The following is a 13,426-nucleotide window of genomic DNA, read 5'->3' on the forward strand; positions in this document are numbered from 1 at the left end:
CACTGAGTGCTAAGCTTTGAAAAAATTACCTCTACCCAGGGAAGCTTTTTGCCTCCCAAAAGCAATGTGCCTTGAGGTAGAAAGTTAATTATATTATGGAGGTTTAAGTGAAAATAGAATTTGAACTGGATTTGACATAAAGGTTCCTAACTGCCAAGCTTCAAGCTTGCTGAGATAGTATGGTTTGGAAGTAGGAGACACCGGAATGCGGATTTTTCTCTGTGTCTTTCTGGCCCAGCTTTGGAGTAGATGCATTTACTAAACACGTATGTTGTACACAGATGTTCTGACTGGCTGTGAACAGGCTCTGGGCAGGAAAGGTGGAAGGAATGTGCCTCTCCATTCAGAGGATGGAGCACCAGTGCACCTACCTATGGAACAAAGTGGAAAAGAAAACGGCTCAGGCCGGAGATGGTTAGGGGTTTCCATTATTACCTGAGAATGGGTATGGTGGAGGAAGGGAACTAAGGTAATCATTTTTCTTTCGTTGCCTTAAGGCTTGAGTGAAAGCCACTCCATGTGAGAGTTTTTGCACACCAGATCATGGACTACAGCATGTAGCCACAGAAGTCTCCTGAGGTCCACCCTCTGACTTGACTGATGTCACTCTAGGACTCTGGGAGAGTGGGTTTCTGGTAGGAATAACAGGAAGTAGATCCATCAGAGCACAGGGAATGAAATGGGGAGTGAAAACCTGAGTTTTGTCTCTGCTCTTAGAATCAAGTAGAAAAATTTCTCCCCAGAGTCACCCCTGAAGTCCCAACAGTGCTGTATCACTTCTGCCTTGGGCTTCCAGCCATAGTCGCTGAACCCTCTTCTGGAAGTGTCTCCTGAGGAGTTAAGTTGTGCTATTTCCCCACACTGGGTGAGGGTTGGTTTGAATGTGCCAAAAGCTTTATGGTGAGGAAGCACTTTGGTTTGGGACATAGGGTGGGAGGTGGAGGCATGGACTGTAGGGCTGATCATTTGAGGCAGGAGGTCTTCTTGAATTCTGAGGCCTTGTCTATGGGATTTGCATTGAGTCTTTGGTAGGAAGAACTATTCAGCCAAATTTCTATTTGGTCACCCCATTCCTCTATGATAAGTCTGAGTTGGGGAAGTGTCTCTTTGCATGATGTATGAACATCTTGGTGGCTCTGTTACATATAGCCAGATTCCAAAACATCGTAGCCTATGCCGTGGAGATGATAGTTCTGAGTCTCTCTGCACTGGTTTCATGGGTTTGTTTTTATAGGGATCAGGAGAGGAGAAGTCTTTTGCATAGATTGACCTCAATAGGTGGCCTTTTATTCCATACGTGGTTTATCTCTAGGTATAATTTAAGATCATAGCATATGCAGAGCATAACTGGTTCATTTATTTATTGTACGAGCTATTAAAAAAGTGTTTGTGGTAGTGAGAATATTTCAAAAGTTTATCTCCTCTAATATGGCACTAGTTCCTGAAGCCACTTAACCTGACTTCAGAGTATTTGGGGTAGCCCACTGAACAGGATTGATATAAAATTCTGGTCTCTTAACTCCCTGAAGAGGAGGAAAGTCTCAAGGGACTGATGCTGGGACTGTAGGTGTAAATGTATATCCATCGGGGGGGAATAACATGTGTACCCCTGGTTCCAGCTCCTGCAGAGCTGGTCTAGAGAGGGGCCCACAACCAGCTGTCTGATCATATGCCTAAATTGTGATACCATAGTGGAGATTGAAAGGATTCTAAATATGGCATGTGTAAAACACCAGCTTGTTCTTGAGCTGAGCCTTCCCTGTGGGTGTCAGCAGGGAAGAGAATGATCAACATGCACGGCTCAGGCTGCAGGTCAGTGGTGGTGATACCTGCCCCTGGGTTGCCCGCATCGTGGGTCACTAGATGGGTGCTATTTGTACATTGGTGGCTGTGTCATAGCTTTTACTACAACCCAGGGCAAAGTGAAGCATTTCATCTTGAATCAAGCTGATATTTTCCACTGAAATGACTTACTTGCTTTGACCTCTTGTGGCTGAGCCGCTGCCAGACTCCTGGATTCCTGGATGGGCTATTCACAAGGGGCTCCTCTGGCTGGCACCATTCTTCAGCCAGTCCTTTCCATTGTGGGAGGGAGCCAAGGGAACTCATTACCAGGGGACAAAACTGGATGAATGGGGACTCAGCTCTGCTGGCAGGCTTTCACTGTGGCATCATGTGGCACCCAGCCTCACAGTGCAGCCAGATAGTGACCCGTGGGTAGCACGTGGCACTCTTTGTTCTTAGAGTGACTGCATGGGCACGGTGGCAGTGGAGACCACGGGGCCCCTACTGAGGTCTGAGAATCCATTCTTTGGGAGTCTAGTCATGCCTCTAGCTCCATGTTGTGACCTTCCATTAACCGAGTTTTCTTAGCTGTCCTTCTGTTTCTCTAAGTTCAAAACACAAGTCATATTTGCTTTTTATGAAAGTGTAAGTAGGATGATGTAATGGACTTACTGTGCTCTTTCATTAGGTTGCCACCCCTTTTTTTTCCAAGGAGGAAAAGGTGAAATGGGAGTAGTAAAGATTTCTAAATAACTTTATTCCTAGTTAAAAGCATTACATGTTCACTGTTTACAATTTTGAATATGTAGAAAAAGAATAATTAGAGAATATTTACTTGTAGCTTTATGGTGTAGATAATTCCATTCTCTTTTCTGCATTAGTATGCTTTTCTATGAAAATATGTTCATGATAAATGATGTTTTGTAATTTCATTTCTCTTAATATTTCATGAGAATTTCCTTGTTACTAAATATTCTATGACATTATTGCTGCATATATAATATTCCCTTCTGAATATATATGATAATATTTAATACTTTCTATAGTTGGACATGGATTTTTAAAATTTTTGCTGTTTTAAACAAAGCAGATAGGTAAAGTGTGATTCTGAGAGGCTGAGTAACTTACCCAAACTCATTTACCTGGATAGGGCTGGGCTGTGCATCTAAAAGTGACGCTTATTTCAGGTATGTCTGGGATCTGCTCACAAGGCTGGGATGGGAGCTCAAGGGTGGTGCCTGGTCCTAGGAGTCAGGTGCAAGCCAGGGCATTCCACGAGACAGCCCGAAGCCTCCTGGGCATAAAAGTTGCAGCAGGAGCCAGGAAGGTGGGAAGACAGCAGTGTGTCTGGAGTCCGAGGAGAGAGGTGCTACTGAAATGGAGAATGAGTGTCAGAGCCAGAATGGAGAGTTAGAGGTAGGATGGAGAGAGAGGAAGGTGGTCTTAGCTAAGGTTCACGTCTGGGTTCTGGAAAGAGCTTGTGCCCCTGTTTCATAGTGCTTTGAGCTGAGATGGCTGCAAATCAGACCTTAGACATCTGGGGCAGGAGCAGTTGATCTGTTCCATCTTTTGCTCAGCTATTTCCAGTAATGTGGGCGCCATACCTTCACATGCCATTCATTCTGGTTTTTGAACTGCAGTAGCCGCTAGGAGGTTTTTTTTTTTAAACGTTGTGTTAGAAATAGGCCACCTTACAATTTCCCATACCCTGTGTTCTGGTTATACCCTCTGGATCTACCATGAAAAACCCCTATCCCTCTTCCATATTTTGATGGCTCCCCAAATAGTTGAGCACTAACCTTTCATGGGTAGGCGGAGAGTATCTAAAGCTTGGCTCTTCTAGGCTAAGACCTTTGCTGTATGCTTGATGGGGTTTCCTGCTATACTTCCTTCTTAAGACGGATGCCAAGGGCTGGGAGCTCATTACCAGAGGACAAAACCAGATGAATGGGGGATGTGGGATATGGCATTGTATTAGTTTGCTAGGGCTGTCCTCAGCAAACACCACAGACTGGGCGGCTTAAATGACAGAAGTATATTTTCTTATAGTTTTAGAGGCTGGAAGTCTTAAGATTAAGGTGCCACAGGGTTGGCATCCTCTGCGGTCTCTCTCTTTGAATTTCAGATAGTTGCCTTTTCCCTGTGTCTTCACGTGGTCTTTCTTCTGCATACACATCCCTGGTGTCTCTCTGTGTATCCAATTTACTCCTCTTACAAGGTCACCAGTAAGATTGGTTTAGACCCACCCATATTAGTTCATTTAACCTTAATTGCTTCTTTAAAGAACTTGTCTCCAAATATAGTCAGTCACATGCTGATGTTCTGGGAGTTAGGGCTTCAATATATGAATTTGGGGGAAGGAACACTATTCAGCCTGTAACAGACACCAAAGAGATCAGTACCAAACTAAGACTGCACTCCTGCCTCTTGTGCCAAAAGTTTTTTGTGAGGAACTGTATTGTCATTTTTTTCTCTAAGTACTTGAGGAATTGATGATGTAGTTGTTTTTTTTTTAATAGCTTTTAAAAATTATAGAATCACAAGTTGTGGTAAAATACAGGAAAGTCCCCTGTATCCTTCATCCTGTTTCCCCTGCTGTTTATGTCATGGTAACTGCCGTACAATAGCAAAACCAGGAAATTAACATTGCTATAATCCATAAAGTTTATTCAGATTTCTCCAGATTTTTTTTTCATTTTTGAGACGAAGTCTCACTCTGTCACCCAGGCTGGAGCACAGTGGCGCCATCTTGGCTCACTGCAGCCTCTGTCTCCTGGGTTCAAGTGATTCTTGTGCCTCAGCCTCCCAAGCAGCTGAGATTATAGGTGCCTGCCACCACACCCGGTTACTTTTTTTTGTATTTTTAGTAAAGACAGGGTTTCATCATGTTGGCCAGGCTGGTCTCGAACTCCTGACCTCAAGTGCTCCACCTGCCTCGGCCTCCCAAAGTGCTGGGATTACAGGCATGAGCCTCTGCACCTGGCCAAGATTTCTTCAGTTTTTATATGTGCTCATTTGTGTGTCTGTCTATAGTTCTGTGCAATTGTATCAAATGTGGATGATGCAGTTTTAAGAATGCAGATTGGGATCAAGATGAAACCAGGTAATTTTGAATTGTGCATGTTGGGCAGACACGCACGCACATACACACACACACACGGCACAGAGACGGGGACTGGCAGAGTCTCCTGAGGATGGATGTTCTGGAGAGAATGGGAGCTGGCCAAGGGAAATGGGCTCTTTGAGAAGGGAGCTTTTGCTGTTTGCCTGAATACACAGGACAACTCAGGAGGCACACATATTAGACACAAAACTGTATCATGTTTTCTTTTTTTAAATCACTTATCGTGAACCGCAGTGCACCCCTCTGTGTTTCCGTTAATGATGCAAAGAGAGTAATTCTCAGATTTCATCTGCCAAGTTTTTGTTTAGTACAAAGGCCCCCCGAATACTGGCCAGCAACCAGAGAGAACCAAATTTCCTTTCAGAGCCCTGGGAGCAAAGAGTTATTTTGCCTCTGATGAGTTTTTATTTTAACTCGACATTGGGTAAAATGTGTTTTAATTCTCCAAAGAGCATGGATCGGGTATGAATCAAATATACTGTGACTGCAGTTCGTCTGAAAAAATAATTAAAAAGCCATTTCTCATGGGAGCGAGCATTGCTCATTATATTCTTGCAACTTCATTGATATTGAAGTTTCCTTCATTAATTTATTTTTCTAAAATAAATGGCACTCTGAAAGTGGTCAATTTGTTTTGGCATTATTCCATTCCCTCTCACCAGCTGCTGGTCACATGCCATTTCCAGTGTGTTTTTAGCAACCTGCTAGGAAACAGCCTGTGGCTCTTATCTGGTGCTTCCATATTGCCTGGGCTGATAGGTGTTTCTCATTCATTCGCAGCCACTCATAACTCATGCCCTGTGGTTCATGGCATCACTGTTGTGCTTGCTGCCTGGGTGACCTTTGGATAAGACTCTGTGGGCTCTGGAGCCTAACAGTCTTGAAATTCAAATCCTGGCCCCTCCACAACTCCTGGGTTTCAGATGAGTTTCCAGTTGCCCTGAGACTTTTGCCTTTTCAGTAAAATGGTCTGGTCTACCTGGCCAGGCTTTGCATGAATGTCAGGTATCCTATACACGGTGGGGATCGGTAAATGCTGGCCTGTTCATCCTTATGGTCATAGCATCTCCATTTCCAGATGTAGAAATTAAGGCACAGGTGGATACATGACTGACCTGTTTAAACATAGGAGCAGATCTTTGGACAAGAGCCCTTGGAACCTGATTTTCAGCCTGGGATGTGATCCATCTTATAGAGCTGAGAATAGCAACCTCTTCAGTCCTTGATTAAACCAGCAGGGCTCTTCTTTTCCTGAAGACTCCCTCCAGTGGCTCATCTCAAAGTGCATAAAGTGCTAGCATTGCCCTAGGCAGGAGGAGAGCCAGTTTGTATTAATTTGGAGGCACCCCAGAGTATGGCCATTGCCCCAGTGTAATGTATGGTTTGGCTTTCTGGGTTCTAGCATGTTGCTTCTTAATTTGGAAGCATATTGGCTCAATTTTATTTTAAATAATATATTCTTGTTTTAGTAACATTGAGAAAAACAAAAATATAATAAGAAAACGTAAATAATATATAATCCAGATGCCTACAGAAAATTATTGTCAGTAGTTACATATATTTTATTCCAGCCCTTTTCTTTGTATATAGTTTTGCTTAGTTAAAACCATACTATAAATAAACCTGCTTTTATCAGCTGGCATATTATAAAGTTTTTCCTGTGTCATAAACAATATACATCATTTTAGATAATTGCATTTTATTTTGTCAATCTAGAAATGCTGGAATTTGCTAGTTGGGCATTTAGGTGATGAATGTCTTTGTGGCTTTATTTAGCCTTGTCCACTTTGGCTGAAAACTTTAAAAGCTCGGGTTAGTTCAGATAGATTCAGTGTGAGCTAAAAGCCAGCCTCGTGGCCTTGCGGTGACTTTTTCCAAAAGATAAATAAGTGAGGCCAGGAACATCCTGCAGACAGGCTTTGGGCTGGCTATGGGTGTTGGCATTCTTGTTTTGCAGCCGCCTTCCACATCTGCTTAGGGATCACAATCTTAAGTGCTGAAGGGGCTCAGTTGACAAATGAGACAAGCAGACAGTATGGAGCCTGGAGAGCTGGTCCTTGCTTCATCCTCCACCATTTGTTGCCCTGTGGGAATGCAAAGTTACTGTTTTCAGATCTTCTGATTGTTAAGAGAGACTGGAAATCGGTATTTTTCAAGAGGATTGAGTTGCCAACTCATTGAAATCTTCTCCAAGCGCTTTTGTGAGTCCACATTGGTTAGCATGTCTCGAACACATGGTAGCTCGAACACAGTGGCTTGCCGTGGTGGGCTCTTTGCTCCAGACCATCAATTTCAAATTGCATTCATCTTTTGAGTTGCAAATAAATAAAACACGAAAAAAGAAAAGAAAGGAAAGCTGTCACACATTGTGAATGTCACAGCCAGCAAAAAGTGTTCTTTGCTGTGCTTCTGAATGTTAGGGGTATTGGATTTGGAGGAAGGGGATTGGGGTCTTGCACAAACACAGGACAACCTGGCCGGGGTGAGGGGAACACCACTGCTGAGTGGACATGCTCCTACTGACACCTTGCTTACTGCCTCACAATGATGGGGATTCCCAGGATTGGAAAGAAATGAAACCATTTTCCCAGGCTTAAGATGGCCAGAAGAAGAAAAACACGGTTCAAGGTTCCCCAAAGAGAGTATTGGGATGCATAAACCAAACCATCTGGGGCTGGCTAGGGCCTACAGATATTTACTGTGTGTGCAAGAACATCTTTGAAGATACTTTAGGACATAGCACTGAAGTATTTGATAGGCAGGAAACAGGACCAGAGAGGCCCATGATGACCTAAAGAAAGGTGAAAGTCCACGTGAGGGAATTTTCCTTCCAGAAGGATGTCAAAGACTACTGCTAGTTACTTCTTTACGCCGGCTTCCTTACTGCACCTAACTTGACAAGGCACACCCATCTTATTTGCTTTTCAACTGCGGCACAGGTATTGTTCTTAAAAAAGATTTCGAGACATTTCCTCTAATAACACGCATATTGTTTCTCTTCAGTTTAAAAGAGTGTTTACTTTTCTGAGAGAGAATAATCTTGGCTTCATTTTCTTTTTGTCCTTTTCACCTACAAGAAGCATTGTGTGAGAGCAGATGGCATGAAGGGTTTGGTTTCTGTCGAGCATTGTGTTTTGCTATTGTTAACACTGGGATTTGAGGTTCATAGTCTTCTTCCTTAGTGGGAAGTGAGTTCTTCATTGCTAGATAATTTTTTAAGTGTTAAAATGCCTCACAGAAGAGTCTCTTGTGGATATTTGCTTTTGTCTGTCCAGTACCTTGTTTTTTTTCACTGGGAAACTATCTCTCCCATCTTAGGTGGCTGCTGTGGGTTGCAGAAGTGGCTCTGTGGTCAGTCCCGGCATGGTCAGTTGTGACACATAGAAGGTCTACAGTAGTCTACAGTGACAGGCCCTAGAAGTGGGCCACTCAGAGTCCACTGTGAGGTGAGAGAAGTGGACCACCTTTTCTTGTAGGACTGTTATTGAAAGAACTCTGAATACCCAGAAGATTCCAGTGTCCATCATTGCTGCCACATGCAGAGAACTTGCCTAAGAATGAATGAACTTGCCTGCAGAGAAAAGTAGACCAGGGAAAAGGGAGAGCAAAAGGGCTTCCTAGATCCAGCCGTGCTGAAGCTAGCATCTAGCCCTTAGAATCCTAGTCACTTGAACACATAAATTATCCTTTCCAACATCTACAGCTGCCAGGTTTCTGCCTCATCAGGCTTAAGTGCCCTGTCATGTCATAGAAGTTGGTCTGGATTGCTTCCCTCTTGAGGTATAACCAAGCGTCTTTGAATAGGGATAGAGTCCAGGGAAACTCCGGTAAGGCAGTTGTTCTCTGCTCAAAGTGCTAGTTCTTTCACAGTACAAAGATAACCACTCATGAGACTCTGAAGAACCCCTGACCCTATGCATAAAATGAAAGGGGCTAGCTTGAAAGTGTTGGCTTAGCTCTTCATTTCATTATTTCAGAGGCATTGAAGTTACGGGACTTAGAAGCCAAAAGGAATGTCCCCTCTCCACCTTTTTCCCTACCTATCAAAAACAAACAAAAGTGTTTTAAAAATAACCTGTTGGTAGGCTTTGTGCAGGAACCGTAAGTGTTTAATAGCACATTGCCTGTGTGGGCAGGAGCATGTTGAGCATGCTCAGTTTATTCAATGGTTCTGTTTATTGAATGGAAAAACTATCACCAACCCTGGCTCTTTTACTTGACTGCAGTTGCCAGAGCTACCTTAACTCCCTCAAATGACTTCATATTGTCAGGAATGAATAAGCTAAATAAATGAATATGTTCCATTCCCAGCGTGGCTTTGCCATTTCGTTCCTGCCAAGCCGTGTGTGTGTGTGTGTGTGTATGTGTGTGTGTGCGCGCACACACATGCTTATTTTAGCCCACATAATAGACAAATAAGATACCAAAGCCTTGTGTGGCTAGTGGACACTTATCAAAATTGAGGTGTATTTCTTTAGCACTCAGATTCAAGAATTTGGCTTAAGAATGTCAGGAGTCATTGTTGGCTACTTGAAGCTGAAGATTCTTGGATGTGCTTTGCAGGAGTCGGGGCCATACCCTTTTCGAATTATATGGAGATTTATGTGTATGTGTACCCTGGGAGGAAAGCTGTCACTGGATTGAATGAGGTTCATGACCCACAGCAGGTTAAAACCATATAAAGTCCTAATGTTAGACTTTGGTGACAAGCATCTTGGGGTGAGATAAGTCTAGCTAGTTGAGGGTGAGATAGGCTGTATGGAGTGACAGATAGCATTTAGAGACTGGAATGTTGTTCACTGTTCAGCTCTTAGCTTGTTTTGCTCCCTGGGGAGCCACTGTACTTACAACAGGAAGCATTTAAGCATCACTTAGGCAACTGTGGTAAAAAGTCAGAATGCATTCTCAGCAGCATTGGAGACACCCCTCAGCCCTCCACTCCCCCGAAAATTCCTCTGGGGCTGAAATTTTCCATCCCTTCTTTCAGCCTAACCGTGGGTGTTTTGGGTAATATTCAGCAGATTTTCTGTGCTGGTTTGAACTGATGCACAGATAGGAAAATCAAACTTTTTTTTTTTCTTTTTTTTTAGTTCAAAAACATTGTAAAACAGCACTTGGATCATTAATAGAATCTGAACTCTCAAAGTCAAAATTTTCCATGTGTTCTTTTTTTTTTTGAGACGGAGTCTCGCTCTGTCACCCAAGCTGGAGTGCTGTGGCCGGATCTCAGCTCACTGCAAGCTCCGCCTCACGGGTTTACGCCAACTCCTGCCTTAGCCTCCTGAGTAGCTGGGACTACAGGCGCCGCCACCTCGCCCGGCTAGTTTTTTGTAGTTTTTAGTAGAGACGGGGTTTCACTGTGTTAGCCAGGATGGTCTCGATCTCCTGACCTCGTGATCCGCCCGTCTCGGCCTCCCAAAGTGCTGGGATTACAGGCTTGAGCCACCGCGCCCGGCCTCCATGTGTTCTTACTAAGAAAAAGACTCACTTTTGGGGCAATGAAAAACAAAGGCAGAAAGTTGTGAGGGACTAAACAATTCTGGGGACACAAATGAACTGGGCAAACTTTTTATTGGCAAACCTTTTTTGGGATAGTTGGGTACGTTTGAGAAACCTTCTATTTTATACCACGGCCTCCTATTTCGAGTGTTGGGGGACTGAGGGAGGATTGGCGTTGAACTCATTCTGATGTCACTCCAAGGAAAGATACTTTTCTCCCTTTCTCTCTGTAGTGTTCCAAGCAAGTGGGGCCAATGGGTCTGATTTCTCCCTGCTTCACTTTCTGGGCAAGATGCTATTACCATAAGAACATTCACGTTTGCCCACCTGCCTTGTGGGTTGTTAATGGAGTTTACAAAGGGAATTTGGATTCCCAGCAAGAGGTCTCATTAACACAGCAAGGATCTAATAGAATCTAAAATTGCGTATAATAGAATCTAAAATTGCGTATGGACACTGGAACCTTTTGAAACCTGGTGGTGTCTATTATTAGATCTAAATCATTTCACCAACCCTGGCCTCAGACTATACATTTGTATCATGGGGCAAAGAGCCTTCTCTTCATCAAGGTAAATCTACCATATTGATTGAAGAACATGCTAATACCTGTGATTCTGGTGCCAAGACAAGATAACACAGAGGAAAGTGTCTCCCACATTGGTGCTTTTATATTATTTTTTAATATCGTCCTTGTTACTGGTTGTGTGTTTAATACTAGGATTCATTACTATCATAAAGAAAGTTTAACAGCTGTCTGCTTATTTAGACAAGTGCATTAAGTACAGGTGAGTTTGAATAGTGACCATAATAACACTGAATACACTAGCTCCCATTTATGGGGTCATAGCTGTATGACATACAGACAACCAGTATTTTGCATATACTCTCTCACTCCCTTTTCATAAAGCCCAAGGAGATAGAGGCTGTTATTCTTACTGTATAGATACAGGAGCTGAAACTCATGGGGCTTAAGCAACTTGTTCAGGGTCACATGGTTAGTGAGTGGCAAGGCCCAAGCTACAATCTGGTCTGGTCTCCATTATCCCAAGGGCCTTATCTTTCCCATCGTATGCTACCCCTCCACCATCCCCAGGTGTGGTTACATCCTCACCAGGATAATATGGGACCCCAAGCATGTCACACTAAGCATGAAAAGTGACTCAACCCAGCTACCTAAATAGGTATACAGCTCTTTCTCAGTATAGTACCCACCTGTGGTGCTTTGTCATTTTAGCAGTAAAGTATGAAATGGTGAGGTGTTTCTAGGCCAGGAGAAGTCTGATGGGTCTGGAGTATTCAGGGTCTAGTTCTGTGGGAATTTTAAAAACTCTCATCAGATAAAGCATTGCTCCCACAAAAAAATCATGTGAGTTGTTTTCAAAATCTCCTTATAGTAAAGTGAGAGAAGCTCACTCACCAGACGGTTTTGTTTACATTTCAGGCCTGGCAGCATTTAATTGGTATACTTTCACTGCACTTATGCAACTTGGACTTGAGTGTTTCACTCCCAGACTTGATGAAGCTGACTCGCTTTTCTGAGCAAGTCAGGAGTGATTTTAAAACATACTAGACTCCAGCTGGGACAAGAATGGTAAGAAGGTAAGGCAAGAAAGACTTCATGGATTGTGGATGATACATGAGGAAGAACAAGAAGTAGAGATTACATAATTCCCAAGACCTTTCATCACGGGGAAGTAATCAGCATTAGCAGTTATTGAGCTCTGTGGTGTTCTAAAGACCTTCAAGAGTGGCATGTCCACATACATGAACTGTGTTTGCAGAAGAAGGTGGTTACACGATGGATGGATTGGGAGTGGCAAAGGCAGGCCTCCTTAAGGCATCCTCAAGGACTTGATGTCCAAGTGGCTGAACTGCCTTCCAGCTCTATGTCCTGAAGCCACATTTTCCTGAAGTCATTGAGATAGCTTTTTAGTGACCTTCAGAAAAAATGACAGTCTCTTACTGGTCCATCTGGGGGAGTTGAGAGAGGGTCTGGAGATTAAATTGGGTGAGGGACCACGTGTTCCATGTTGGAGCATTGGTGCAAAATTGGGAGACTCAGCTCCTGCAGCTTATGATGCCAGATTCATATTTCCAGTCTTTTTTTAATTAAAAAAGTTGTAAATTGTGGTAAAATATACATAAAGGTCACCATCCTAACCATTTTTAGCTGTACAGTTTGGTAGTGTTAAGCATATTCACACTGTTGTGCAACAGATGTCCAGAACATTTTCATATTGCAAAATTGAAATTACCTATTAAACAACAACTCCCATTCCACCCCCTCTCCAGGCCCTGGCAGCCAACATTCTACTTTCTGTCTCTATGAATTTGACTACTCTAAGTACCTCAGATAAGGTCTTAGAGTGTCTGTCTTTTGTGACTGGTTTATTTTACTTAGCAGGATGCTGTAAAGGTTCATCCATGTTGCAGCATTGGGTTAGAATTTCCTTCCTATGTATATTATATACCAAATATTCCACTCTATGCTTAAACCACATTTTGTTTGTCCATTCATCTACGAATGGACATTTGGATTGTTTGCACCTCTTGGCTATTGTGAAGAATGTTGCTGTGAACATGGGTGTGCCATGTATTTTCAGCTTTATAAAAGTATATCTCCATCTGGGTATCCTAAGGTGTGTTAAACTCGGTAAATCCATAATTCATCTCCCGGGTTTGCCTTATCATTGACCAGGCTTGTCCTCCTCTCTCTTGTCCTGCATTTAAAAGTTACAGCCTCTCATGGATCAGGCCTCCTGCACCTCTCATATGTCTGGCCCCCAGCCTCCTCTACTCATCCCCTCCCTGCCACAGGCCAGCTCTCAGCACCTCTCAACTGGACCACTGCATCTACCTCTGATGAGTTTCACTGTGCCCAATCCAGCCAGTCTCCAAGTTGTCCTTCACGTTGCCACTGTTCCAAAGTAGGCTGTGAACTTGATGAACCTAGAGAGATGTGCATTGTTCTGGAACCTTTGTTACAAAGGTTCCAAGAGCTCTGCATGGGATTTAATT

At 43.3% G+C, this 13,426-nt stretch overlaps 1 protein-coding gene across 7 annotated transcripts in view; it reads left to right on the top strand.

Moving 5' to 3' along the window:
• SLCO3A1 (solute carrier organic anion transporter family member 3A1) overlaps positions 1-13,426 on the top strand; it is a 319,916-nt gene that overhangs the window by 64,245 nt on the left and 242,245 nt on the right. The gene's annotated exons all lie outside the window — the stretch shown is intronic.

The sequence above is a fragment of the Rhinopithecus bieti genome, unplaced genomic scaffold (assembly GCF_001698545.2).
Source record: "Rhinopithecus bieti isolate Rb0 unplaced genomic scaffold, ASM169854v2 scaffold_20798, whole genome shotgun sequence".
NCBI classification, from domain to species: Eukaryota; Metazoa; Chordata; class Mammalia; order Primates; family Cercopithecidae; genus Rhinopithecus; species Rhinopithecus bieti.